Source organism: Palaemon carinicauda, unplaced genomic scaffold (assembly GCF_036898095.1).
Source record: "Palaemon carinicauda isolate YSFRI2023 unplaced genomic scaffold, ASM3689809v2 scaffold272, whole genome shotgun sequence".
Classification (NCBI taxonomy): Eukaryota; Metazoa; Arthropoda; class Malacostraca; order Decapoda; family Palaemonidae; genus Palaemon; species Palaemon carinicauda.
In genome coordinates this window covers 1-26977 of record NW_027170373.1, presented here as the reverse complement: position 1 = coordinate 26977, position 26977 = coordinate 1, and the positions used below count along the sequence as shown (strand labels likewise).

Below are 26977 nucleotides of genomic sequence, written 5' to 3'. Positions count from 1 at the left end.
CGGTCAAACATAAGAGTTTCACGATTTTGTCATGGCAGAGTAAAAATAAATTTCTTCACTGTAAAGGTTAAAAAACATTAAAGCAATCTTTTATTTACATCACAACTTCAAAATCAATACTCTTATTCTTCGCTTCATAACACCGTTTGCAAAACGGGATTCAGCTGAGCAGAAGTTTCAGAAAAATAACGTACAAATACTTTGACATAATTCTAAAAATCTGTTGAAAGTGTTACAAACAAATCTCTGATGTTGCTATTGAAAACATGTGGTTGTTAGGTTATTTTGAAGCCTTAAATATATGACTGACATCTATATTTCAAAGTTCATCTGAAGTGAATGTTGGACTATAAAGCAAGCAAAGTTTAAAAGTGGTTATCAGCAAACAAACACAATTAAAAGACCATAAGAAAGATTTAAAAGTTCTAAAGAAAAGGGTCTTATGCATACAATCAAATAAAAATATCTTCAGCAATTCATTAGAAAGTGACAAAAAATTATAGAAATTTTTTAAGAATTGAATTAAGAGGGAAGTGACATGACAACGTAAGTCCATGAAATGGAAAATACCAAAGAGGGAAGTTTTATTACATTATATAAGTTGTGTAGAATAATGTTTATCCTTCATTATACACAATAATGAATGAAAGGTTTACCGATTTACTGATTTTGTAGATAATAAGACATAATATATGACACTATGTTGATATTTTGGGGGACAAAAAGTCTGTTCTTATGGTAATCTGGTTTGAAGTTTGGAGCTGACAAACCCTGTTAAAATGGTTTATGTATTTTATCCTTTGTGCTTTTTTAAGTACACAATATACACACAAGTGACCTGTCTATACTATATACATCATAAACCTCCCCACAAGGTATTGACTGTAGTTGGCCCTGCAAAGAAAACTGTATGCAACCTAAAGCTTCTGTCTAGTAACCCTTTCATGACTTGCCTTCTCTTATCTATATCCTTCAGTCAATGCTCAGTTAGCTGTCCAACTCCTTTGACATAAACTTAGTTTCACATTATAATCAATGATCAAGGTTAGCTAAGTAACCAGCCTCAACACTGAGAGCCAATTGGCCGAGCGATTCACATGTTGGGAACAACGGTCAAGACGACTCTGTTCAACTAAAGGTTTACAATAAGTAGTAACCTACAAGAGAATTTCACTGAAATATTTACAATGTTTATGATGATGTTTACCATTTATAATAAGCTTGGCCGATTAGTGACGGAATTTGGAAGTGTGTGAGAGAAGGAAGTTGAGAGTTAATGTGGGTAAGAGTAAGGTTATGAGATGTACGAGAAGGGAAGGTGGTGCAAGGTTGAATGTCATGTTGAATGGAGAGTTACTTGAGGAGGTGGATCAGTTTAAGTACTTGGGGTCTGTTGTTGCAGCAAATGGTGGAGTGGAAGCAGATGTACGTCAGAGAGTGAATGAAGGTTGCAAAGTGTTGGGGGCAGTTAAGGGAGTAGTAAAAAATAGAGGGTTGGGCATGAATGTAAAGAGAGTTCTATATGAGAAAGTGATTGTACCAACTGTGATGTATGGATCGGAGTTGTGGGGAATGAAAGTGATGGAGACATAAATTGAATGTGTTTGAGATGAAGTGTCTAAGGAGTATGGCTGGTGTATCTCGAGTAGATAGGGTTAGGAACGAAGTGGTGAGAGTGAGAACGGGGTGTAAGAAATGAGTTAGCAGCTAGAGTGCATATGAATGTGTTGAGGTGGTTTGGCCATGTTGAGAGAATGGAAAATGGCTGTCTGCTAAAGGTGGTGATGAATGCAAGAGTTGATGGGAGAAGTACAAGAGGAAGGCCAAGGTTTGGGTGGATGGATGGTGTGAAGAAAGCTCTGGGTGATAGGAGGATAGATGAGAGAGAGGTAAGAGAGCGCTAGAAATAGGAATGAATAGCAGGCGATTGTGACAGTTCCTTTAGGCCCTGCTGCTTCATCCGATGCCTTAGATGACCGCAGAGGTAGCAGCAGTAGGGGATTCAGCATTATGAAGCTTCATCTGTGGTGGATAATGTGGGGTGGTGGGCTGTGGCACCCTAGCAGTACCAGCTGAACTTGGTTGAGTCCTTTGTTAGGTTGGGAGGAACGTAGAGAGTAGAGGTCCCCTTTTTTGTTTTTGTTTCATTTGTTGATGTCGGCTACCCCGTGCCTTGGTATATGTGTGTATGTGTGCATGTATAAAGTATTATCAATACTTGGAATCTACAAAACTCAAATCACACTAGAATGACTGCCTGTGTAGTGATAGTATAAAAAGGGAGACCAATAACTCAAGAATCTGAACTTATGTCTTGATTGACATTATGCTTGATAAAGTACTGTGGAGTTATTGCGGAGTAATCAAAGGAAATAAATCTGCTTATTGAAGTCTTATATACGAAATGTATTACTCTGATTAGCTAGTATTTCTTTTCTAAGGAATCTAAGATCTTTATCAACATAGTTTGTATTAGCACAGGGAAATCTAAGGTACAAAGTAGGCTTACCCAATTACACCCTTTTTGGAGAGGAGCTCCTCCACTGTCCTCTGCCCTCTACTAGCCAATACCTTCAAGGGTTTCATCTTATATAGACAGAGGGCTAACTATAGGTAGATTTCAGTCATTTATTAATTTATTTTCTAAGAGAGCCAGACTATACTATCAACTCTCATCTCTGTGATTTCCTATGCCTGAGCTAGAGAATCTGTTCTCAAATGTGGGAAGACAACTTGAACAAGACAGAGTAAGAGAAGTTAGAAAGTTGAGGAAAGTGTTGCAACTGTTAGGGGAAAACGAACTGATGCTATGACCAATATTTAGTTGAAGATTCACGATTTTCTTTGAAAAATATTAAAAAACTTTTCAATGAGGCAAAGTTCGAGGTAAACTGGTGGAGGGTCTAAATCTGAAGACCAGTTGCATACAACAGTGCTCAACCAAATACAGTAAAGTATCTAACAGTGATTAAACAAAGATGGGCTTTATGAATGAGATTTGGAGTAACCAGCTGAATATTACTAACATACAACTAAACAAAACATCTAATATTGAAAACTTTTTCAGTGACTCTAGGGTATCTGGAGAATGTTTTTCCATCCTTGACTGATATCTCTCTTTCTTCTTAGGTTGTGCAGATTTTATCCAAAAGGGATGAAGGCTGGCTGGCTCCCACGCATATTTTCTTCCTGAACACACTGCTTACGAATATTCCACTTGTGACTGGAGAATGATATCGCTCCTTCCATCAAGTGAAAGAGGAGCAAATGTACCTGAAAGATATGCAAGAATAATCATACAAATGTTATCACAAAGCTGATAAACGCATTGATGACGACAGAACATTTATAATGTAAAAGTTCTTATGATATTGAAGAGTTTACTCAATATGAACTCTAAATAATTTACTAGATATTGTCTTTGAAAGACCAAACTATTATACTTCTATGCTATTAATATTTTCCTTGAATGGAAGGTGGACATCAAGGCAACATGACAAATTCGTAGATAATTTGTATTTTTCCTAACTATACAAACCTTAGCTATTTACATAGGGTAATTACTTCGGCGTAGCTGAATGACGAGCCATAAGAATTTTAACGAAGGTTTACTACCCCACCGCTAGTTAGCGGGGGGTAGGGAGGGGTAGCTTGCTACCCCCCCCCCCCTCACACACACTAGTGAGTGCTTCACTTTGCTTAGAGGTAGGACTTATCCCGGGGGACAGGGCTGGAGGGCAAATATGTGTAAATAGCTAAGGTTGGTATAGTTAGGAAAAATACAAATTATCTACGAATTTGTCATTTGTTCCGTAACTGAAATACAAACCACGCTATTTACATAGGGTGACTCAACCCTTAGGAAGGGTGGTAAGTCCCTGCCATACTGGCTTTTGGCTTCGCCCGGGGACTCAATATTTGAGTGTGTAAGTACTCAAGGAATAAGGAGTCCCTGCGCCTCACTAGCATTGCTGTGAAACTGCTGCAGCCTGCATAAGCTGTGTGTGAAGGTCCTAGGAATTTGACCTAGAGTTCTTCAGGTGGAATTCTAGGCTAGGACTCTCCCAATACCACCTCGTCAGGGTATGGGGACATGACAGTATCACTCTTAATACTAGGAACACAAGGAAGCATGGTTTACCTGCAGTGGTTTGAGGTCAGCTATGCAAAGAACCCAGGATGCTGCTTTCTCCAAGGGAGGAGCAGATGAAGAAAAGAATAAGGGCCAGACAAATCTTTTCATTCACGCAGACTAAGACCGGGTAACAATGCCCTCAACCCTCTGCTACCTGTCTATTAAGGAGCCTGAGGTTAGACCAGCTATTGTGTATCCATCACAGGGCCGATAGAGAACATATTGAGCCTCCTGTGTGTCACGTATTGCAGGTAGTGGGCTGTGAAGGTCATCTGACGCTTCCACCCCTGCTTGTAGAACCTGCGTCACTGAGAAGCTCTTCTTGAAGGTCAGGGACGTTGCTGCGCCCCTTACATCATGCGCTCTAAGGCGACATGATGGAGGAGGGTCAGGATTCAGGGACAGATGGATCACCCTATGAATCCAAGCGGAGATGGTATTCTTAGTGACCCTCCTCTTGTTCTCCCAGTGCTCACAAACAAACCTTACACTTGGGGACGAAAGTAGCCGTTCTTTGAGATATAACCTCACACTTCTTACTGGACACAGTAGGAGATGGTCTGGGTCATCTGTTACAGAACGAAGACTTGAAATCCAGAAAGAGTCGAATCGAGGATCCGGCACTCTCGGATTCTGTGTTTTAGCCACAAACTCAGAGACGATTACGAACGTTACCTCCCCTCATCCTCTTGCATGGGCGATGTCATACGAGAGACCATGAAGTTCACTGACTCGCTTGGCCGAGACCAAAGCTAGCAGGAACACCGCCTTTCGAGCTAGGTGTCGATTTGAAGCCTGGCGACATGGTTCGTAGGGAGGCCTCCTAAGAGGCCTGAGAATTCAAACCAATTGCTCTGGAGGAGGTCTCCCTTCTGACTGAGGGCGATAAGATCGTATCTTCGTACGAGTAGGGAAAGTTCCAGCGAGGAAGGAATGTCCGCTCCTTTGAGCCTGAAGGCTAGCCTTAAGGCTGAGCGATAGCCTTTCATTGCCGAGACTGAAAGGCGCATTCTTTCCGCAAATAAACGAAGAACTTCGCTCTTGCTGGAACAGTGGTATCGAGTGCAGAGATACTCCTTCACGATTCCAACCACAAAAACACTCAGCACTTTGCCTGGTAGGTCCCTGGGGATGACCTACGCAGGTGTCCAGACATCCCGTTTGCAACTTGTTGCGACAATCCTCTCTTAGTGAGGGGATGCTGGATAGTCTTCCAGGTAGTAAGTCGAAGCGAAGCTACGGTTTTGAGGGAGCTGTTGGCATGTGGTTGTTTGCTTGTGTCGCAGAGGGTGCTTTGGGATCTGGGCCTGGGGGTAATACAGTGGGAGCTTGAAGTTCAGCGCTGTAGCGAACCGATCCGCAGTCGGATAACCCCACAAAGTCGGGACTTTGTTGGCCACTGGATGATCCAAGGACCACTCGTCACTCATTATCTGAGATGCTCTGCTCCGACTGTCGGTGAGCACATTCCCTTTGTCTGGAATGAAGCGAGTCGATAGAGGGATCGAGTGGGCTTCGGGCTATCTCAGTATCTCTACTGAGAGATGGGATAGCTGCTTTAAAAAGGTACCTCCTTGCTTGTAGATATAAGCCACTACTGTGGTGTTGTCGCTCATAACCACTCAGAGTGATCCGCTAGATCTTAGTTGGCACTGATGAAGGGCCAGGAAGGGCGGCATTCATCACTAGCAGATTTATATGGAGGCACTTTTCCGATTCTGACCACAGGCCTGAGGCACCGTGGTACCGAACGTGGTCTCCCCCCCCCCCTTCCTTTGAGGTGTCCGAAAACAGCCTCCAATTCAGGGAAAGGAACGAGGAGATCTATTCTTTCCCGTAGGATGCCCAGAGACCCCAGCCAGATGACAGACCACGAAGTTGCCTGCATGGCACACTTCGCTACATTCTCCTGGCCTAGGATCTCAGTAGGAGAATAGGACACGTGTCGGTTGGAGAGTCTCTTTAGAGGGACTCCCCCAGTGAGTTCTTCCACGGAGTGGTGAACCGTAAGGCCCAAACAAGTCTCCTCTAGGATCTCGAAATACCTCCTCTGATGGGCTCGAGGAGGAGGGAGGAGCTTGTTATCGGCGCTGGATCCGTTGGAGGAGGCGCACTCTGAGAGCTGGCCTTCAACCTTGTCTCTGGCACTCTTCATCCCTTGTGACCAGGGCAAAGCTGCACTGGCCCTAGAGGGTTTCTGGGTGCCCTAGACTTGGTCTAGGGCACTAGGAGGGGCCTCTGGGTTTGGAAACCTGTTGAGGTTCCTCCTGGGGGTCAGAACCTGCCAGCACGCATGTTCTGACTCTTGGTGTTCTCCTCCTGAAGAGCTAGCAGCAAAGTCTCTCATCCCCAGTGCTCTTCCTGGGGGAATTTGTGGACGTTCTCCAAAGGTCTAGCTGGCTCCTGTCTGATCCTTGTCGAAGACTTAGAAACAGTCTTCGAGTCCTTCGGTTCCCTCCTGGGAGGGATACAGGACTCCAGTAACGATGGATGCAGGCTCTTCTCTACTCCTGTGAGAAGACCTCTCAGGAAGAGGCGGAGTTTCCCCCAATGGTGTGATGGGGGAACGGACCGGCTCGTCCGACTCCCCAGAGGATAGGTAATCCTCATCCGCAGTGGAGGGGGATTAAGTCTGGGGCAAAGAAAGAGCCTTGCGCAAGGATTTGCGAGGAGACATTTTAGCACTTGGAGAAGTCACCCTGGAGGGGACTCCCCTCTTCCTCTTCAGGAGGGGAGGGAGCTGCCCCTGATATGTGACATAGGTCAGCGAGCACAGGCTTCATAGCCTGCATAAGAGCTCTGACTATGGTCCCAAACCAGGGTTGCTGGCTGACAGTCGAGCTGTCAGACACTCCCTCTGGAGGGAAGGGGATCGTTCGATCCCTTGGAGGAGTTGACAAACGAGGGTTCGCCTGAACGAAGCTGAAACAAAAAGGGGCGTTAGACCTGTCCGGAAACCTCCCCTCCACCGGCGAGCGCGCTGTTATGCGCCTGCTGGGAGGGGAACGGGACGCTGACTTGTCCGCCTGAAGCCCGGTAAAATTTTGTGCGTGATCGCGCTTGCGATCGGGGTGCAGATCGAGCTGGTGGTAGCGCGATGATTCCTGGAAAGGATCGTGCGCAGCAGGAATTTTGTGCTCACGAGCGCGCAAGGATGCGGGCGTGCGAGATTGATGGCGAGCGCGCGGGTGCACGTAGGAGATGGTTGAAGGTTGGATGGGTGCAATCAATTGATCGCATGTGCGCGGGCGCGCAGCAACCTGATGCAAGACTGTTGGGCGTGAGTGTGCAGCAGTGCGTGGGCGCGTGTCTGGAAAGACTGGGCGAGGGCGCGATTGCGCAGCCTCATGCCAGCGCGATGGTGAGTTAGCGCGTTGGCGTGCAGGTGAGCGCTGCGCAGTCTGCACAGGCATCTTACCCTGAGGAGCTCGTGGGGGTGCTGGGCGCGCAGGAGACTTGATACTCCGAGGAGTCGTCACTATGAGAGACCTCTCCCACGAATGGGAGAGGTGCCCTTCGTAGAAGAGACTTGGAGATGCCGCAGGCTGAACCACTGGTGAGCGTCTGCGATCTCTCAGGAAAAAAACTCCAACGATGTGCGCCGCAGTCGGATTCGGGCGCACAGGTGTGCGCTGTTGTGATGGGCGCGCAACTGGAAGCGTGCGTACAGGATTGCGCAATTTGGATGGAGAGTCCAGAGGTACCTGTGAGCGCCCGTGCGCTAACTTAGGCACATCCTGGACTGCGCGCTGAATTGTAGAAGTGTGCTGGGGCGTTGGTGAGCGCGTGTGCGCTATATCAGGAACTGCGCAACAGGGTGCGGGAGCACAGGTGTGCGATGGTGCGATGGGCACGCAAATTAAAGAAATGCTCGCACGCGCACGCACGCGGGCGCACCGAATGCGCACGGAAAACTATTGGTGCCCGCGCGGGGAAAAATATAGGAGCACGCGCGGGCGCGCGGGTGCATGGGCGCGCCAAATGCGCGCGGGAAACCATTGGTGCCCGCGCGTGGACTATCGTCGGCGCTCACGCGCGTATGAAGATCGTCAGCGCAGGTGTGATCGTCGGCGTTTGTGCACATAAGAAAATCGTCGGCGCTAGCGCGTGTGCGCGTGCGTAAATGCACGCATGCGCTTGGGCTCTAGGTTGAAGGATCAGCTGACAGGTCGATCAGGAACTGGGATGTGTCCCTAAAGGGAGGGCATCCCCTGAAGAAGACCAAGGCAGGTCTGCTTCAGCACAGAACCGACGATCAACACTGGAAGTACTGCGCAGGTGAGCGCTGGCGCGCTAAATCAGGAACTGCTGGTGGGCGCTGGCGCGCAGTGTGGGAGCGCAGGGGAAACCTGGCGCGTAACAGGAACAGGTGCGTGCACGTGCGCAGGTGAGCGCTGAGGCGCTAAGTCTGGAACAGCAGCAGCATGAGGGGGTGTAGGTTAAACCTGGAGCTGAAGGATTAGAGGCGCAGTTTGCGCTCTAGTCCCTTATGCGCAGTGACAGGTTTAGTCGTGGGCGCCAACAGCGCGTCAGCAGCCAGAAACGGAGACAGCAGGACAGCAGGTCTTAACTAAGGGAACAAGAGATTAAAAGGCCTAACGTAGCCTGAGTTGCGAGACCCCGAAGGGTCAGCGCAACGAGAAACCGAAGTTTCCCTGTCACTAAACACCGAAGTGTAGGAGTGACTAAAGTTACGAGAGCCCAAGGGTTCTGCGTAACTAATGTTACGAGACCCCGAAGGGTCAGCATAACGAGAAACCGAAGTTTCCCTATCACTAAACACCGAAGTGTTAGTGATTGAACAGCAAGCTGTTCTAATCAGGAACAATCCTCCGAATTAGAGTCTCTATGAGTGGCCTCTCTCGCGAACGAGTGAGGTAAACACTTCGTAGAAGAGACTGGTGATGGTGTCCCTAAGGGCCGTTGGATCAGCAAGCTAACCTTATCAGGAACAATCCTCCAGAGAGGAGTCTCTATGAGTGTCCTCTCTCGCGAACGAGAGAGGTGACACTTCGTAGAAGAGACCTATAAGGAGCAATCCTTCGAAGAGGAGCCCTTATGAGTGGCCTCCCTCGTGAACGAGAGAGGTCACAAAAATGACAAATTCGAAGATAATTTGTATTTTTCCTAACCATACAAACCTTAGCTATTTACATTGGGTTTACCTTTTAGTGCAGCTGAAATGGCGAGCCATTAGAATTTAACGAGGGTGTATTACCCCCGCGCTAGTTAGCGGGGGGGTAGGGGAGTGGTAGCTAGCTACCCCTCCCCCCCCTCACACACAGGTGAATGCTCACTTTCACTTAGAGATAGGACTTGTCTTGGGGGACAGGGCTGGCGGGCAAATATGTGTAAATAGCTAAGGTTTGTATGGTTAGGAAAAATACAAATTATCTTCGAATTTGTCATTTGTTCCGTAACCGAAATACAAACCACGCTATTTACATTGGGTGACTTACCCCTTAGGTAGGGTGGAAAGTCCCCAGCCATACTGGCTTTGGCTTTACCCGGGGACTCAGAATCCGAGTGAGTCGCACTCGAGAAAAGGAGTCCCTGCCCCTCACAAGTTCCTTGCTCCGCAAGGAACCGTGTGGCCTACATAAGCTTGTGTGTGAAGGAAGAAGTGTGACCCGTCCTAGGCAGTTGACCTGGAGTTCCAGAAGGAACTCTGGGTTAGGACGTTCCCAATACCACCTCGTCAGGGTATGGGGGACGCGACAGTATTGACTCAATACTCGGAACACAAGGAAGCATGGTTTACCTGCAGAGGTTCGAGGTCAGCTATGCAGAGACCAGGATGCTGCTTCCCCGTAGAGGGGATGATGAAGAAAGAAATAAGGGCCAGACATACTTCTTTCGTTCATGCAGACTAAAACCTGATAACAATGCCTTCAACCTTCTGCTACCTGTCCAAAAAGGAGCCTGAGGTTAGACCAGCTGTTGTGTAGCCACCACAGAGCGATAGAAAACGTATCGAAACTCCTGTGGGTCACGCCCTGCAGGAAGCGGGCTGCAAAGGTCATTAGACGCTTCCAGACTCCAGCTTGTAGCACCTGCATCACAGAGTAGTATTACTCGAAGGCGAGGGACGTTGCGATGTATCCAACATCGTGCTGTAAGGCGACGTGACGGGGGAGGGTCTGGAGACCGGTCGAGATGAATGTCCTTGAGTCCGGGCTGAAGAGATATACTGGTGACTCTCCCCCGTGTCCTCCTTGTGCTCCCAAATCGGCTGCAACTGAGGACAAACTGCAGCTGTTCCCAAAGCTAACCTCTCGATTCCTTTACTGGCAAGAAAGAGAAGGTCTTGGGACATCAGATACAGAATGGAGACTCGAAATCTTGAAGGAATTGGACCGAAGGGCCGGGACCCCAAGATTCTGAGTCTAGCCAACAACTCAGGAGCAAACCTGAATGTTGCATTCCCCTCTTCCTTAGAAAGGGCGGAGTCGTACGAGACCAAGAAGATTGCTTACACACTGGCCGCGGCCAGAGTGAGCAGGAGACCCAAGACGGAATACAATCCGAGGCCTGTCGTAATGGGTCTTGAGAAGATCTCCTAAGGGATTAAAAAGTCCGAGCCATACTCCAAGTTGGAGGTCTTCCTCCGACTAGGGCAGGGACGATCGTAGCTTCGCATGAGCGAGGAAAGATCCAGCGGGCAGGAAAAAGTTATTTCTTTAAGCCTGAAGGTCAGGGAAAGGCTGACCGACAGGCTTCATTGCCGAGGGCGGAAAGGAGTTTCCTCCCGCCGAAAGGCAATAAGACCGTTATTGCTGGAGAAGAGGCCTCAAGGGAAGAGGTATATCTCCCACGGCACCAACCACCGAAGACTCTTCACTTTGCCTGGAAGACCCCTGCTGATGACTATCGCAGATGACGCGACCTCCGTCGCGCGACTGTAGCGGGTTGTCTCTTCTTGAGGAGGAGGCGTAGTGTCTCCAGGCATGAAGCCGAAGCGACGCCCCGGTTCGGGAAAGATGTTGCAGTGTGGTTGTTTGAGTAGTCTGCGCCGTGGGAGAAGCTCTCCCGGGAGTTCCGTCAGGGGAAGCAGAGGGTCCAGAAACCGTTCTGCGCATAGTCCCAGTGGAGCTCTCCCATTGAAAGGTTGACAGACAACCTGGTCTTGTTGAGACCCATTGTCCACAGACAAAAAGGAGGGAAGACGCAGGCGTCGAAGTTGTCCCACCATCACCGGAATGCATCTTGCCAGAGTCTCGGGGTCTGAGACTGGGGGGAAGAACAGCGGAAGCTTGAGGTTCCAAGCTGTCGCGATCAGGTCCCCCAGACCAGGACTTGCTAGTTACTCAAGGCCAAAGACCCCCAGGTACACTCTCTCTACGAGGCTCTGCTCGGATAGTCGGAGAGAACATTCCTCTGCCTGGAATGAGAGAGCCAATGGTGGTATTGAGAGTATCTCAATAATCTCGGTATCTCTACTGCAAGATGTGAAGGTGTGAAAAAGCGTCCCCTGCTGGTTAACCCTTTTACCCCCAGGCTTTTTGGAAATTTCCAACCCTTAACCCCCAAGGGGTTACTTTTTTCCCAGCACATTTTGGTGTATATTTCTTTTAAATTGCTCTAACAGCCTTAATTTTTGTCATAGAGAGGTCAGGTTGGTCTCATTCTCTTGGAAAATGTCTGAATTTTCTCAAAAAATTATCAAAAATATGAAAAAAATAATTTTTATAGCATTTTTTTGCAAGGACGTACCGGTACGTCCATGGGGGTAAAGGGATGGCTTTTGTGAAACGTACCAGTACGTCCTTTGGGGGTAAAAGGGTTAAAACACGCCAGAATTACGAAGTCGACGCGCACGGAGCGACTCGGCAGGAGCTGTAGGATCTGTAGAGGGGCCAGACTACGGCCCCTAAGCCTGCCTGAATGATGGAGAGGTATCCTTCAGGTCCTGACCATAGGCCTGGACCGGAACATGCCCCCCCCCCCCCTTTCCTTTGACGAGTCCGAGAACAGCATCAAGAATGTGGGGAAAGGACGAGAATATCCACTCCCATCAAGAGGTTCCATAGGTCAACACCCATTGCAGGTCTAATAGTTCCGCTGGTCCCATAGGGGCCAGGAAGTCCGGTTAATCGTTGCCTGAAACCACCGGAACTTGGACCGCCCCACATGGAACTTATCCTGAAGCGACCGTTCGGACTATAGACGGGTCAATGAGGAAAGGAGAACTAGGAAACGTTCCAAGGTAGGGCTGAAAGCTCTGCTTGGCTGAGGACAGGTACTGCGACTCTCCTCAGCCTTGCCACAGTCAACTGAATAGAAGGGAAGGCTCGGAGGATGTGGCAACAGAATCTGGCGTCCCCAGGTGGTCACCCATCCAAGTACCGACCAGAACCGACGTTGCTTAACCTTGCTGGACGGACGAGAAGCGGGGTTTCCAACGTGGTAAGGCCGTTGACTCAATATCATGGCCAGATACTCCAGATGTTGAGGCAGAAGAAGAGAAGGCTCCTAGCAAAATACCATGAACCCACACTCATGGTAAGCATCCGGAAGCTTGTCCCAGCGCTGAAGAAGGTCGAACCCGAGCCTACCGGAGTTGACCAGCCCTCCAAAAAGCGAAGGAGGCGGAAGCCTGCACCTGAGCGGCCATGAGGAAAGCAGGGAGAGTTCTCAGGGGTAAAAAACCTGCGATGCCACGGCGGGATTGCCACACTGCATCATAAGCAGGAATACTTGCAGTCTAGGCTGAATTCCACGAGCTCCCTGGAAGATGGATGGAATGGAAACTGAAAGTACCCGTCCTTCCGATCCAGGTCCTAAGGAGTCCTGTCGCCTCGTTACCAGTCTGGTCGATTCTGCTGTTCTACGCTGGCCGAAGTTTGTTCGACAAACTTGATCAGGGCTGAGAGGTCGACTACGGAACTCCCCTCTCAGATCCTTCCTTACAAGAAAGGATCGACTGAAGAAGCCGGGGGTGAAGCCGACGATGATCCTATGGAGGACCTTCGCCTAAGGTATGGATCATTCTGCCCAACCGGGCAACTCTTACCAACGCTATGGCATAGAGGTTCAGAGACACTGAATTCGCTGACAGAGAAGGCAGGCGCAATATCCTTGGCTGATCACAGAGATCGTGCGGGAATGGGCATCGGGAAGCTGTCATCCGGATGAGTAACTTTAAGCATCCTCCCAGCGTGAAACCTGCAATCCTAGAGTTCGTGAACTCTGCCGCTCCCTCTAGGACTATGGCCCCCCCGGGGGAGCCTCCCGTGCCATCTGTTCCTGACAGGAGGAAACTGCAATTGGACACCTTGTCTCAGTTGTCGTAGCCGATAACTTAGGCCGACGTGGTTGAAAGAAAAAGGCGCTGGAGCCCTGCAAAGTCTGGAAGAAAGCGCCTTGGAGAAGTGAAAACGGAAGTCGACTTCCTCCGCACAGCCGCTGTCTAAGTCTCTGTCCTTGGGCACAAACAAACTCTTCTCAAGGATGGCCCTAGCTCTGGCACTCTTCAGACCCCGAGACCAGGGCAGAGCCGCACTGGACTTCGGGGCTTTCCGAACGTCAGACACTTCATCCAAGATCGTGTCTTTGCCTTCACGGGGGGCGATGACTGGATCCATAAGCCCGTTAAGTTGCCTTATCAGGCTTAGGACCTGCCAGAAGGTATGTTCGGATTCCTGCTGTTCTCCTCCCCGCGGGCTGGCAGCTAAGTCTCCTGCCCCAGGGATCTCTTCCTGGGGTAAAACGTGGACATTCCCCCGGGTAGTCGTGGGTTCCTGGCGAATCCTTGAGGAGGATTTCGGGACGGTCTTGGAGTCCTTGGATTCCCTCCTGGGAGGGATACAGGATCCCAACAAAGAGATTCGAGGGGCCTTTTCCTCACGAGATGATTCTCCTCCATGAAGCGAAGTCTCCCCCCTTGGTGCCAAGGGGAAGACTACCGCCCCACTGGACTCACCTGAGGACGGAAAGGCCCCGTCCACGGGAGAAGGAGAAAACACTCGAGCAGGAGAAGGGGCCTTCGCGACCGACCTCTTGGGAACCAACTTCGCCCTGGGGGAAGTCACCACGAAGTCCACTCCTCTCTTTCTCTTCAGCGTAGGAGAGACAGCCGTTGGTTTGTTACCCTGGTCGGCGAGTGCTGGTTTCATAACCCTCACTAACGCCCGCGCCAGAGGACCAAACCAAGTCTGATGATCCAAGGACACAGAGTCCGAAATCCTCGCTAAAGGGAAAGGGATCGGGCGATCCTTTGGAGTGGACCCCACAGTACCTGCCTGAAAAGAAGGTGGGGAAGAATGATGTACTAACCTCTCCTCAGTAGTATCCTTATCCTGCACTACCAACCTGTGTTTGGGTGGAAGCGATCCCGAGCGATGTCTAGGAACACGCGTTCCTGCTGCTACCCCCGGCTGCGGAATTCGCCGTGAACGATGGTCGTGCGAGGGCGAATGGTCGCACGGGAGTGCGGGCGCGCAGGCGAATGGTCGCGCGAGCGCGCAGGGCGAGCGGTCGCGCGGGCGCGCAGGCGAGTGGGCGCGAGGGTGGGCAGGTGAATGAGCGCGTGTCTGAGGCGGCGAAAGCAAGCGTTGGCGCGATGGCGAGGAAACGCGCTGCCGCGTGGTTGAGGAAGACCGCTGGCGATGTGGAACAACAGGAGATCGGTGGTGAGCTGGTGAGCGATGACGCGCAGGTAGGCGATGGCGACGCGTTGGCGAGCGATAGCGAGCTGCATGCGCCGGTGAGCGATCGCGCGATGGCGAGCTAGTAGCCGGCGAACCATGTCCCTTTAGAACCTCCGGCTGACGAGACGTTGGAGAACGTTGGCGCGCAGGCTGTAACACACACGGGCGGTCCGGAGATCGCTGACGCGTAGAACGCTGGTGAATAGGCGATACCAAAATCGCCTGAGCGCGCTGATGAGACAGGTGAACGCTGGCGAGCAGGTGAACGCTGGCGCTTAGGCGATCGTTGACGCGTGGGAGAACGCTGGCGAATAGGCGATACTAAAATAGCCTGTGCGCGCTGGCGAGCAGGTAATCACTGGCGCGTAGGTGATCGCTGGCGAGCAGGAGGTCGACGCGTGAGATCCTGTGAAGGAACAGGTGGCGCGGCACGTTCACGAGCAGGAATAGGAAGATCGCAGGCGCGTTGGCGAACATGTGCTTTTGACAAACGCCCTGAACGATGTTGCGTAGCCACAGGGTCAGAAGACTGATGGCGAGCAGGGAGCTCAGCAGGAACTGTAGGATGGTTAGAGACCGCAGGGCGGTGATCCTCAAATGAGTGCTGACGCTCAGAAGAGAGCTGATGAGCAGGAGAGTGCTGGCGAGGAGGGCGAACATCAGGAGAGCGCCGACGAGCAGGAGAGCGCCGACGAGCAGGAGAGCGCCGACGAGCAGGAGAGCGCTGACGAACAGGAGAGCGTTGGCGAACAGGAGAGCGCTGATGAGCAGAAAAGCGCCTGTGCGCTAACACTGAGCAGGAGCAGGCCGGAAGACCGTGCCTGTCCGCCGGAAGACCGTTGTCCGTCGGGAAGACCGTTGCCCGTCAGACTGCTGTCCATCTGCACCAGGGCGGATGAAGGAGTTGTAGGCTGCAAACGTAGATTCAAAAAGGCGCCTCTTAGCACCCTTATAGGGAGATGAGAGGCCCTTACGACGAGGCGGACGGTGAGCCTTTCGGCGAAGGAGGCCAACAGCAACAGCAGCAGAAGAATCCTCCGAAGAGGAGTCTCTATGAGTGTACTCTCTCGCGAACGAAAGAGAAACACTTCGTAGAAGAGACTGGTGAGCCAGTGACCTAAAAGGAGCAATCCTCCGAAGAGGGGCTCCTGCAGTTGCCCAGCCCCTTGAGCGAAACTGCAGGTGTGACCGCTCAGCACCAAGAGCATAGTCGCACGAAAAAAAGGCAAGAGAAAAACCCCCCAAAAGGGGAAAAACTCAAGCCTGGACAGGAAAAACTTCCCTCGGAAGGAAAGTTACCCACCCAAGGAGGCAAGCCTCCTGAGTTCTAAAATGAACTGGAGAGCTGTCAATCGTCACAGGAGTATTTCCAGTAGAAGGAGACACGCCCCTGACGAAAATCCAAAGGGGAGGCAGCAACAGCCGAATCCCCAGGCCTCCACAACACAGCTCAAACCGTAGTCATATTACAGAAACGAACAAGATCGGTAACTGTAAAAAAATAAAAACAAAAAACATTAGTACACATTCATTCCCCTGGGAAGGCTCCGAAGAGGAATCCCGAGGGAAAGGAAACTAGAATTACACAACAGGCACGTGCCCTCACAACCACTTACACTCACGGAAGGAGAGCTGTAACCAAAACAGAATTATAACAATTATAATTATGAAACTATGTAATTATGTAATTTAAAAAAGAATGAATACTAAAGCAAGAACGAAAACCCCGAAAGGAATCGTTCTACAAGCTGAAAAATTAACAACTACAATTAGATTCATAAACTAATTGAGGCAAAACGTACGGCGTAGCAACCCCCCCCCCCAACACGGGAAGGAAGCTACAAGGGCGTAGTAACACGTAGTAAAAGGGTGAACGACCTCAAGAGAGAGAGAGAGAGAGAGAGAGAGAGAGAGAGAGAGAGAAAGACCGAAGTCAAACTCGATCGCAACCCATAAAATTACGCCGTGGTGGCCTAACTGCCGAGGACTCCACGGAGATATCGTACACTACACACACAACTCTGAAAAGGAAACATACTGATTTCTATACTCAAATATATATACAAACATGAAAACATGTTTACATATATATTGAGTAAAAGAAAAGTAAGCGATTAAGTAAAGACAAAACAAATAATGGCTGCCAAGCGAGGACCAAGACAGAGACGTCTGTCCCAGTCCGAGCCAAAAGTGAAAGTGAGCATTCACCTGTGTGTGAGGGGGGGGGAGGGGTAGCTAGCTACCACTCCCCTACCCCCCCGCTAACTAGCGCGGGGGTAATACACCCTCGTTAAATTCTAATGGCTCGCTATTTCAGCTGCGCTAAAAGGTAAACCCAATGTAAATAGCGTGGTTTGTATTTTGGTTACGGAACAACTGACTTGTAGCTGCTCAGCCCCTTGAGCATAGCTACAGAAGCGACTGTTCAGCCAGAAGAGCATAGTCACATCAAGTTCCATGGGCCGGCCTTGCAACCGCTCAGCCCCTGAGCATGGTTACAAGAGAGGTCGCTCAGCACTAAGAGCATAACCGCCTAAGGACCAGGAAAACCCAGACACTGGTAATGGCGCCCCTAAGGGTCATGGGGTCAGCAAGCTGACCTGTAAGGAGCCATCCTCTAAAGAGGAGTCCTTATGAGTGGCCTCCCTCGCGAACGAGAGAGGTCACAAGACTGATCCTGCAGTTGCTCAGCCCTTGCACATAGCTACAGAAGCTACATAACCATTTTTAAATCTAAAGACAAAGGCAATTAGTTGAGATCTTAAGAGTCAACAAAATCACCCTATACAGTAACTGCTTTTCTATTTGAAAATCTTACTATTCTCGTGAAAGGCCAAATATTCCACTAAGCAATATCAATGGTTATCTATTCAATCATATAATAGCAAATATAGAAGACAACCAATCACAATATTACAAAAGTGGTTGAAAATGACCTCATATAAAAGAATAAGTCTCAACTTACTCTTGTTTGAGTTTGCAGAAGTACCACACCCAACGTCCTTAATTGGTTCCTATAAAGTGACTCAGAAGGTTCCTTATATAGGTCCTCAATTTACAAACTTAATTTGTTCCAAGAAGCTTTTTGTAAGTCGAATTGTTTGTAGGTAATTTTGATTTATTTTGGCCTAAGGTAGACCTAACTTGAATCCCATGCCTATGATTTTCAGCTGCAAAAGTCAACAAATAGTCAGGTTTCATCTGAAATAGATATCAGGTTATGACAAACGTCGTTGTGCTTACTGTATTAAATGATATAGTATTGTTTCATTACAGTATTTCTTTATCTTATCTTTGTGTTTGTATCTCTCAATGTTTGTAAATCGAAGGTTTGTAAGTTGAGGACCGTCTGTACATGTTCTGAACACGGACAAGTACTTAGAACCTGCTGTCATTTTATAAAAACAAGACATCTACATTATTAAGCTTCCATCTGAAGTACACTACTTAACTATCTTGACTTAGAGATTGATGTAATGTGAGATAAAACATAAGAGGGACATTACAGTATGTAACTCTGTGCTACTACTTCTTTCCCGTCAGGTGCTTTCACACTTTTCACACTTGTATAATTGTGAATGCACAATAAGTGGAAAGAGTACTATCAAGTTACATAAGACCATAGACTGGACAACAAAATCAGTTAATTGAAGAGTAAGACGAGACTTATCTTATTACATAAGTGAATTTTCAAATTCTAATTTCCATTTGGTTTTATGTAACTTTAAATAATATCAACATTTTCTCTCCAGCTGAAAATTCACAAAAATTTTAAGTAATTTTTATTTTTCCTAACTATACAAACCTAAGTCCTTTTCATAAAGCTAAGGTTATCGTTTAACATTGAACGAGGTAGTTAGAACTACTGACAGGTGGCAAAGGAAAACCTCTGTCAGTCAGCTGGAGACACACTTTGAACCTTAGGCCTGGAACTTGTGAAGTATTTGAGAGAGGAAACAGGCGTTATGCCCATACCAACAGTAAACTGGCAGGACAGAGAGCAAATAATTCTGATGACCTCTGGATGCCTCCTGAGAAAAGATGAAGGAGGACTCAAACTTGGTATCATGGGCAGCTGGGTCTTGACCACAAACTCCGGAACAAGTGAAGGCGGCCTCCTTTAGTCCTTCAGATTGATTGGGAATATGCAAGATGTCAAAAGCTCATCAATTCACTTTGACAAAGCTATAGTGGCTGAAAGACAATGTACAGAGTCAGATGTTTGTCTGACACTCATCTTAAAAGGTTCATATGGGGCATGCACAAGAAACTTGAGAATACTAATCACATCCCAATCTGGGGACTGAAGTCCAAGGGTGGGCACGACCAGGCTACTTGAAGCTCTTCACAAGCATAGACAACTCCCATTAGGAGCTTCTCAGTCAAGAGGAAATTGCTCAAATCTGAGCAATAGCCATCCCAAGCATGACTGAGAAGCGCTTCCTTAGCGAAAACAGGGACAAGGATAATTGCAATCTGTGCTAGAGCAGTAATGATGGCAGGAGTGTCCCTTCTACAACACCAATCACAGATAAGGTCCTCTTCCTTAGATAATAACTGCAGAGGCCAATTGTAGACCTTCACACATCTCCTGCACAGTCCCTTGCTAGAAGTCTTTCGCATGGAGGAGACACTGCACAGTCTCCAACCAAAAACGACTTCACAGATTGGAAGAAGTATTCACAGTTCTCTGGGGGAACTCGACTCAAAGTGCTAACAGATCAGGATCTCACTCATATTGTGGTAATCAGGGAGCCACCAGGGTACTCCTGATACCTGGGCATGATCAAAACTCTTTTGATCCACCACGATATTAGGTTTAAAGAGGGAAAGGCGTAGAGTGCAAGTGATCCTATTGGTGTGGGACACCTTGCTAATAGCTCTAAAGGAGACCATTGCCCAGATGTAAACCTAACTTGTCAATTCACAAGAGTGCGCGTGACAGTTGCTCCTCATAACATATGCTATTACTGTAGCGTTGTCACTCATCAACACTACTGAGTACCCTATTAAACTGCGTTGGAAAGTTATTGTGTTAGAAATGCTGCATTCATTTCCACAAGTTGATTTTGAGGTGCTTTTCTTCTGAGACCCATTTCCCTGAAGCACTCTTGGTGGGGTTTGTGTTGTCCAGCCACCAGATAAGATTATCCCACAAATCTCACACCACTGGAGATCGCTAGCTAACGGCCAGTGACACCTCAGACACTAATGAAGAGATTGCTTGTGGAGCCACCTATGTTGAATAAGCTTCTCAAATGGGAACGGGAGCAACACCTCTCTGGTTATGTCAATGAGATTGTCTGGTGGAAAGACTATCATATCTATCTACATGCCAAGGCACTTGATCCTCGGTTGAGGAGGGAGAGACTGCTTTTCAAAATTCATCACAAACCCCAGATTGCGACAAAAGAGGGTAGTCGGTCTAACACCTCAAGCAACTGCCTTTTGGAAGAAGCCAGGATCAGACAGATGACAAAACTCCTCAAAAGCCATATCCCGTCCAAGAGCCACAAAATGAGACCAGAGTGACAACTTACGTAAGCAGTGCACAGTCGAAGCACAAAGCTTTGAATTGGTCTACTAATCTCCTGAGGATGAAGCAGAAGTTCTTCCTGTAAGACTGATGAACGGGTCTTTGGAAACAAGCGTCCTTCAGGTCCACCAAACGCACAAAGTCTTTCTCTCTTCTTTCTTTCTGCTCTGCTCCAGGTTGCCCGATGTGAAGACGAGCATAAGCACTCTCTGTACTTGGAAAAGGGGACTGTCGACTTACGAGTCCTCTTACCTTACTTCTTACCTCTACCAGCCCTCCTGAACTGCCAGATCAGGCACGGTAGGGTGGAGCACTGTCAACACTTTCCATAAGAGGAAGAAGCAGCTGGAGGTCCTGATCCTATTTTGGTGGCAGACAGAGTTTCTTCAAAGACAGTACTGAAGGTGTGGCAGATACCAAAAGTCTCGCTGCAGCCGTCTTTGAAGGGCCTGGGCCCATGACAACAACTGCAGAGTGGATGAGGGAGCCATGGGGAGCCTTCTACCACTGTTGCCTATACAGTACATCCCTCCAAAGAAAAGGGACTTCTTCTTGGCCTCCCCATAAAGATTTCATTAATAATTCCATGAGTAATTCTTACACCATAACCACTCCCTGAATTCATAGCTTTGTCAGCCTTATCTGCTTTACTGTCTAAATATTCTCTCCAGTCATTCCTGGCTTTTCTTTTGACCTCACTATCAATACTGAAATACTTAGCATGCTATACCTTGTAATTTTCATTACTTCCACGAAAACTTTCAACAATTAATTTCTGTCTTTGTCTCTTTAATAGCATCACAAGTATCATTTGATATCCATGGTTTTCTCCTTGTAACTGCAACTCCCAAGACTTCACTACCAACTGACTGATATATGTTCTTAACATCACACCATTCTTCATTAATTGTCAGCTCTTAGTCTTTTAAAGGTTCTAAGACTGCAAATCGATTCCTACATTCAACTGTAAATGTTTCTGTGTGCTCCTCTTCTAGAAGCTTAGTTGTATCAAATCTAGGTATTCTATCTACCTTTCTGTGGGGTGCTTTCAGTTTTAATTTATAAGTGGCAATGACGAGTTGGCGATCACTACAAATATCTGCTCCTCTATAGCTTCCTACATTTCTCAGAGTCCTCCTTTTCTCTTTATTAAAGGCTACGTGATCTATTTGATTTTTGTAATTGACACATGGCTGGTGAAGTCCATGTATATTTGTGGATGTCCTTGTGCTGCAAAAGAATACCTCCAATGACAAGATCTACACGCTATTACTATTATTACTAGCTAAGCTACAACCTTAGTTGGAAAAGCAGAATGCTTCAAGTCCAAGGGCTCCAACAGGAAAAAAAGCCCAGTGAGGAAAAGAAATAAGGAAATAAATAAAACTAAAAGGAAAGTAACAAACAATTAAAATAAAATCTTTTAAGCAGAGTAACGAGATAAAGTGCTGACAACAGGTGTGAACTACTTTATATCCTGTACTACTTAGAGCTGGCTATGTTCTTGGTACGTACCATCCTTGCGTACTTGGAGAGAGATCACCAAAGACTAACTGCTACTTTGCTCAGATGTCTTATTCTTTGGGGGAAGTAGCAGTATTCGGTTGAGGGTACAGTACTTCCTTTGGTATGAGACCGGATATAACAGAGGTATGCACTGCTTCCTTCTCTCTACTGGGAACGATATGAAAGATCATCCAGGAAGAGGAAAGAACACTTTCTGTAATACACACTCTCTCCCGTAGGGATGGAAACGTCAGGAGTCACAAGTACGCGACTCCTATAGACCAGGCATCCTGGATGTTCTCAGAGAAGTCTTCCTTGGTAGGATCTAGAGGAAGAATATCCTATGTGACTGGTGATCTGGCACACACGTAGGGTTCTTTCTCTTGGGGACCAGCACGTGGGATCTAGCAGATGGTACACTCTGAAACGTACTGTAGGGATCCTGTGCAATGTAATCAAGTGAACTCTGGAGTATCTGTCCATACTAGAAGGCGAAGGTACGTTCTCAGAAGGAAGCTTGTGGATGCACACACAGGAGTCCTCTGCATTGAGTTGTAGACTTCTTGGTCTCCAGTGAAGGGAGTCGAGGGAACTCCTACAGCAGCACAGCTTCTCCCACAGTAGAAGTCTTGTGTACTGCACTTGCACATCAATGTCTAAGGCTTGCCAACCTTCTTAGGAATATGTAGTCACTGCCATCACTCGGCCACACAAGTGAGGGAATAAATAGCAATGAGGAATGCTGTCTAACAGAAACAAGAATGTGGATATTGGCAGGTTTGAACAGACACCTGTCACACAGTTATCAGGAAACCACTACAAATCCCTCATTCCTTACAAACATTCCTCTCCCACGATGATCTGCCAACACAATTATCTAAGAAGCTCACCTGTACTCTAAAGCAGCTGAAAACAAAGTGAGGGCTCAGTGGCCGGTCAGATGTGAGGGTCTTCCCCACTACCCAGCAATAACTACCTCCACCTCAGTGAAGTTCAAACAGCTGTGACATCCACCTTCCCTGAAAGTATACTTCTGTTGGAGTACGAGGTTTGTATTTGTGTAGGAACAAACAAACACTCTTCATGCATAACATGAGATGGAAACATGAGCTCTAGAAAGTGTAAGGTTTGAATACAGTCACAAGAAGACCTGGTGATACTCACACACTGACGCTGGCCAGAGTAAGGACAGGACACGGCATGACTTGAGAAGCATCTTTTAAGTACTCAGACTTTATAAGGTTCATGATGGCAAGATGTCTAGACTTGGGATGGTCCTCCACGTGACATGTCGAGGTTCAGGTAGGGCAGACTGGGCTGCTAGGTGATCCGAGGTCATTGGCAGCTGCCTCTGTGGTCTGTCATGGCTGGATTTGTCTGTGTTCTCAATAAACATTTTAGTGTCTGTGGCGAATAAAAATACCAATAATTAAAATGTAACAGTAAAAAGGATATACTGGTTCAATGGGATTTATGAATTTGGACCAGATGGCCCAACACAGGGCCCAGGGAGGCTATTCAGCACCTGCAGCATGAAGGGAACGTTATGAGGATGGACAGCAAGAAAGAAGAGAGGAGGGGGGAACACGTAGGTAGGGTAGAAGGAAGAAAAGTGCCCTTTGAGTAATGCATACAGCAGACATATTGTTATATACAGGATACTGTAGTGAGCTGAAAAACTTTGTTTATTAAAGAGAAAATACAACAGAAAATACAGCACCATAATATAGAAATAATGAAAAGCAAAACATTGTTTCTTAAATAGATAATACAACAGAAAATATTACAAATTCTAAAAGTAATTTGTATTTCTCCTGACTACACAAACCTAAGTCCTTTGATAAGAGTCTGCTTTCAGCTCAGCTGGAACTTGGGCTGTTAAAATTCATAACGAGGTACTTACTGGAGGATGGCCAGGAAGCCCCCACCCCTCCAAGTATTATTATTATTACTTGCTAAGCTACAACCCTAGTTGGAAAAGCAGGATGCTGTAAGCCCCAGGGCTCCAACAGGGAAAATAACTTGCTTTTCCAACTTAGATAGTGACAATAATGATAATAATAAGAATAATAATAATTCAATTAAGATATCAAGTAACTTTTATGGTAAATATGATTTAATTGAAGTAGTTTTGGACCAAAGGAAATAAACTAAGAAGCTTTCTATTCTAGCAATTCCATTATTCAAAATGAGCAAAAATTCACAGAAAACAAGTCTGTACAGCAAGCTTCTTGAGAGACTCAAATACCCAGATGGAAAAAACAAGAGGAAGAAATAAGAAACAAAAATAAATATACCAAACAAATTAACTTCTGCTACAATGTAAATTCAGGGACTGTATAGGATAAATAAAAAATGGTCCATCTTGAAGTATTATCAAGACTTTTCTTCTTCAAGCTGTGAGCCTCAAAATCAAAAGTAATGCCACAGAGATCATTATATAACTTTAAAGGAAATCAAGTATTTTTGGTACCTATACACCAAAAAGTCTGAAGGCATCAAGGAGATATCCCGATTTAATTAGATCCTACCACGGAAGATGACAGGCATAGTAGAGTGTCACGACAGATGGTGTGGACACGTCGTGAGAATGAATGGTGAGGAGGGAATAAGGATGGGCTTGGAAGGAACCTGTTAAGGGGAGAAGATCGAGAGGGAGGCAGGGAATTAGATGACGAGATAAGGTGAAGGAGGATGTGGAGAGAAGAGGTTTGGTGGAAGAAGATGCATTTGAAAGAAGCCATTGGAAAGGGCGCATCAGGCAACCGACCACTTATGATAAGAGGAAGACAGATAATCACATATTTTCAATTAGTACCATCATTGACAAGGTTTGCTTGATTTACATAAAGTGAGTATAGGGCCTTGCCTGCAGTTGGGTGTTAAAGTAGACTAAGTGATCCCAACAGACGTCTGGACTCTTCCAAGCAAACAGACACTATTTCACAAAGAGAAAATCATAACCTCAAGCAAGTTTGCCTTAAAAGATAAAGATTCAACGTAGCTTCTGACATGCAGACAGACAGTCAATGTTCCAATAACGGTGGAATAAAACATTTGAAGCAACATCTGCTGACTTCTTAAGCATAATGAACCTGGATAGGGTCTATTAATTGTCCTAGTTCAACTCAAGTTCAGTTTTCTGCATAACTTATAAAGAAGCTACTCATTGAACATTCAGATGTCATCCAGAAATATCTACTGCAAACATGAGATGGGATACGGATCTAATGTGTAACTCCTGTCAAATGGATCTAAATACAAAAGATATCTGAATTATCCGTCCTCTTTTATAATCCAGAGGAGAAACTCCAAACATGGCCTTAACATCTTGAAGGAGTTAAAAGACTGCGCTCAAACTCTGCTCAGCTGTTATCATTGATTACAACAAAATCAGTGTGAATCATATTCTCCTTTCCATCGCTGTTTTAGTATCAAGAATATCACCTTTTAATCGCTTTCAAAATCCTAATCAATTGTTGTCAATTATGAAAACATTTGGCTGAATTCTTGTGCCATAAAGTACTGTACCTCTACACTAATGACCCAAAACAATAAAGGAGTAAAGACGTAACTTCTTTGGCAGAGGAAATAATCCCAAATGGTACTCAAAAAATGGAAGTTTTGACACAGGACAAAAAGGGACAAGGAACGGTTGGTTCAGGAGAGGTTTAGCCATGGATTGCCTCTTCTTGACCTGTAAGAAGGTCAAAGGGGATACAAGAAAACCTAACAATGATATGAGTTTGGGAGAATCGAAGAGAGAGGAGGGAACTCGTTTCACATGTAATCCACATTCAAAATAGTAATCTTGACTGGTCCAGTGTTACAGAAAATAAACAAATGATGGATCTTGAAATATTTCCCTTCAAATTACAACAACCAGGAAAACTGATAATGTGTAAGTGACGAGTGATCGTCCTAATGATGCACTCTCTATAAGATTACAATGAGACACTTTTGATACAGAGTCTGAGCACAGCACAGGAACTTTGTCTGGTTTACTTATTTTGGAATCTTGAAGGGAATTCGAAAGTTATGTTGTGGTTTTCTCAGAGGGACAAAATGATTGCTTTAAAGTTTTTGAAGTATTGAAAATAACTTTGATATAATCTTCAAGTTGACAAATTTCTGGATCACTTAACCATACAAGCATTCTCAGGAAATAACCAGTTCACCCTGCTATGAAGTTTTCGACTTGAAAATCAATTCATAGGAATATCAACCAGATTTATTTACATCACAATAGTATGAAGTTTTACCAGACACAAAAGAGAAAGAAGGATAGCAAGAGCCATGGCTAAAACAAAGGACACTGCCACTCACAAAAACATCCTTGCATATACGGTACCGGTAGTCATGAAAAAAAGGGGCGAACATACAGAAGTTGCATCCATAAGAACTACGCGTGTCCCAAGAAGTCCCCTTCTTGAAATAGATACTCCATCATACAGCACTTTACTATTAGACCATTAAGATAATTGGTCTGTAGAGTTAGACATAATGCTTTCTCTCATCCCTCCCTTCAATTCTAAGCAATTTCAACTCGGGTCTTCTGATCTACTGAAGCTTTCCGTTGGTCGCCCCCAACACTTTCCAGCTTAATCCTTCTTTACTTCTTTCGTCATATGTCCATTTCAAACTCTGAACATCCACGAAATAAAAAAGAATGGCCACGTGTGGGGAGGAAAAGTCAGATCTCGAAGAACTATGGTAAAGCACAAATAGAAATAATACATACGTCATTGAAATCTCATTGACCGAGACGATTTGAAAATCGTTTAAGTCAATGAAGTGGTTCAAATGGAATAAAGTGGCTTAGAACCAATATAACGGCTCAGAACGCAGGGCAGAAAAGGGGCATTAGATTGCAGAGAATGGAGAGAACTCATTCACTTCAATCCCATAGACTTTATAAACCAGACATCTGAAAAAACTCTGATAAGAATTAAATACCTTTTCCATGTACCACAAGACTTGTGAAGGGGTAAATGTACTTTAAATGCTGCTGCAACTTTTCATTGGAGCTTCTCTTCAAATAGACCCTTCCAAGATGCACCTCGTACACTTCCCCTTCGTTGATGCAGCCACCTCCCATCTGACCCGTGGCGACGAAAGGCATCATGCTAGGAGCTTCGCGTTTGGCGTCGT

General features: G+C 46.6%; 1 long non-coding RNA gene and 1 pseudogene across 1 annotated transcript; both read right to left on the bottom strand.

Annotated features, from left to right (window-relative positions):
* LOC137636328 (uncharacterized) lies at positions 1-26965 on the bottom strand. The gene is made up of 3 exons (XR_011043066.1): positions 26783-26965; positions 22991-23230; positions 1-3273 (listed from the first exon to the last, which is right to left on the bottom strand). It is a non-coding gene; the product is annotated as an uncharacterized lncRNA (long non-coding RNA).
* LOC137636332 (5S ribosomal RNA) lies at positions 12437-12555 on the bottom strand (annotated as a pseudogene).
* Positions 26966-26977: the final 12 nt, after the last annotated feature.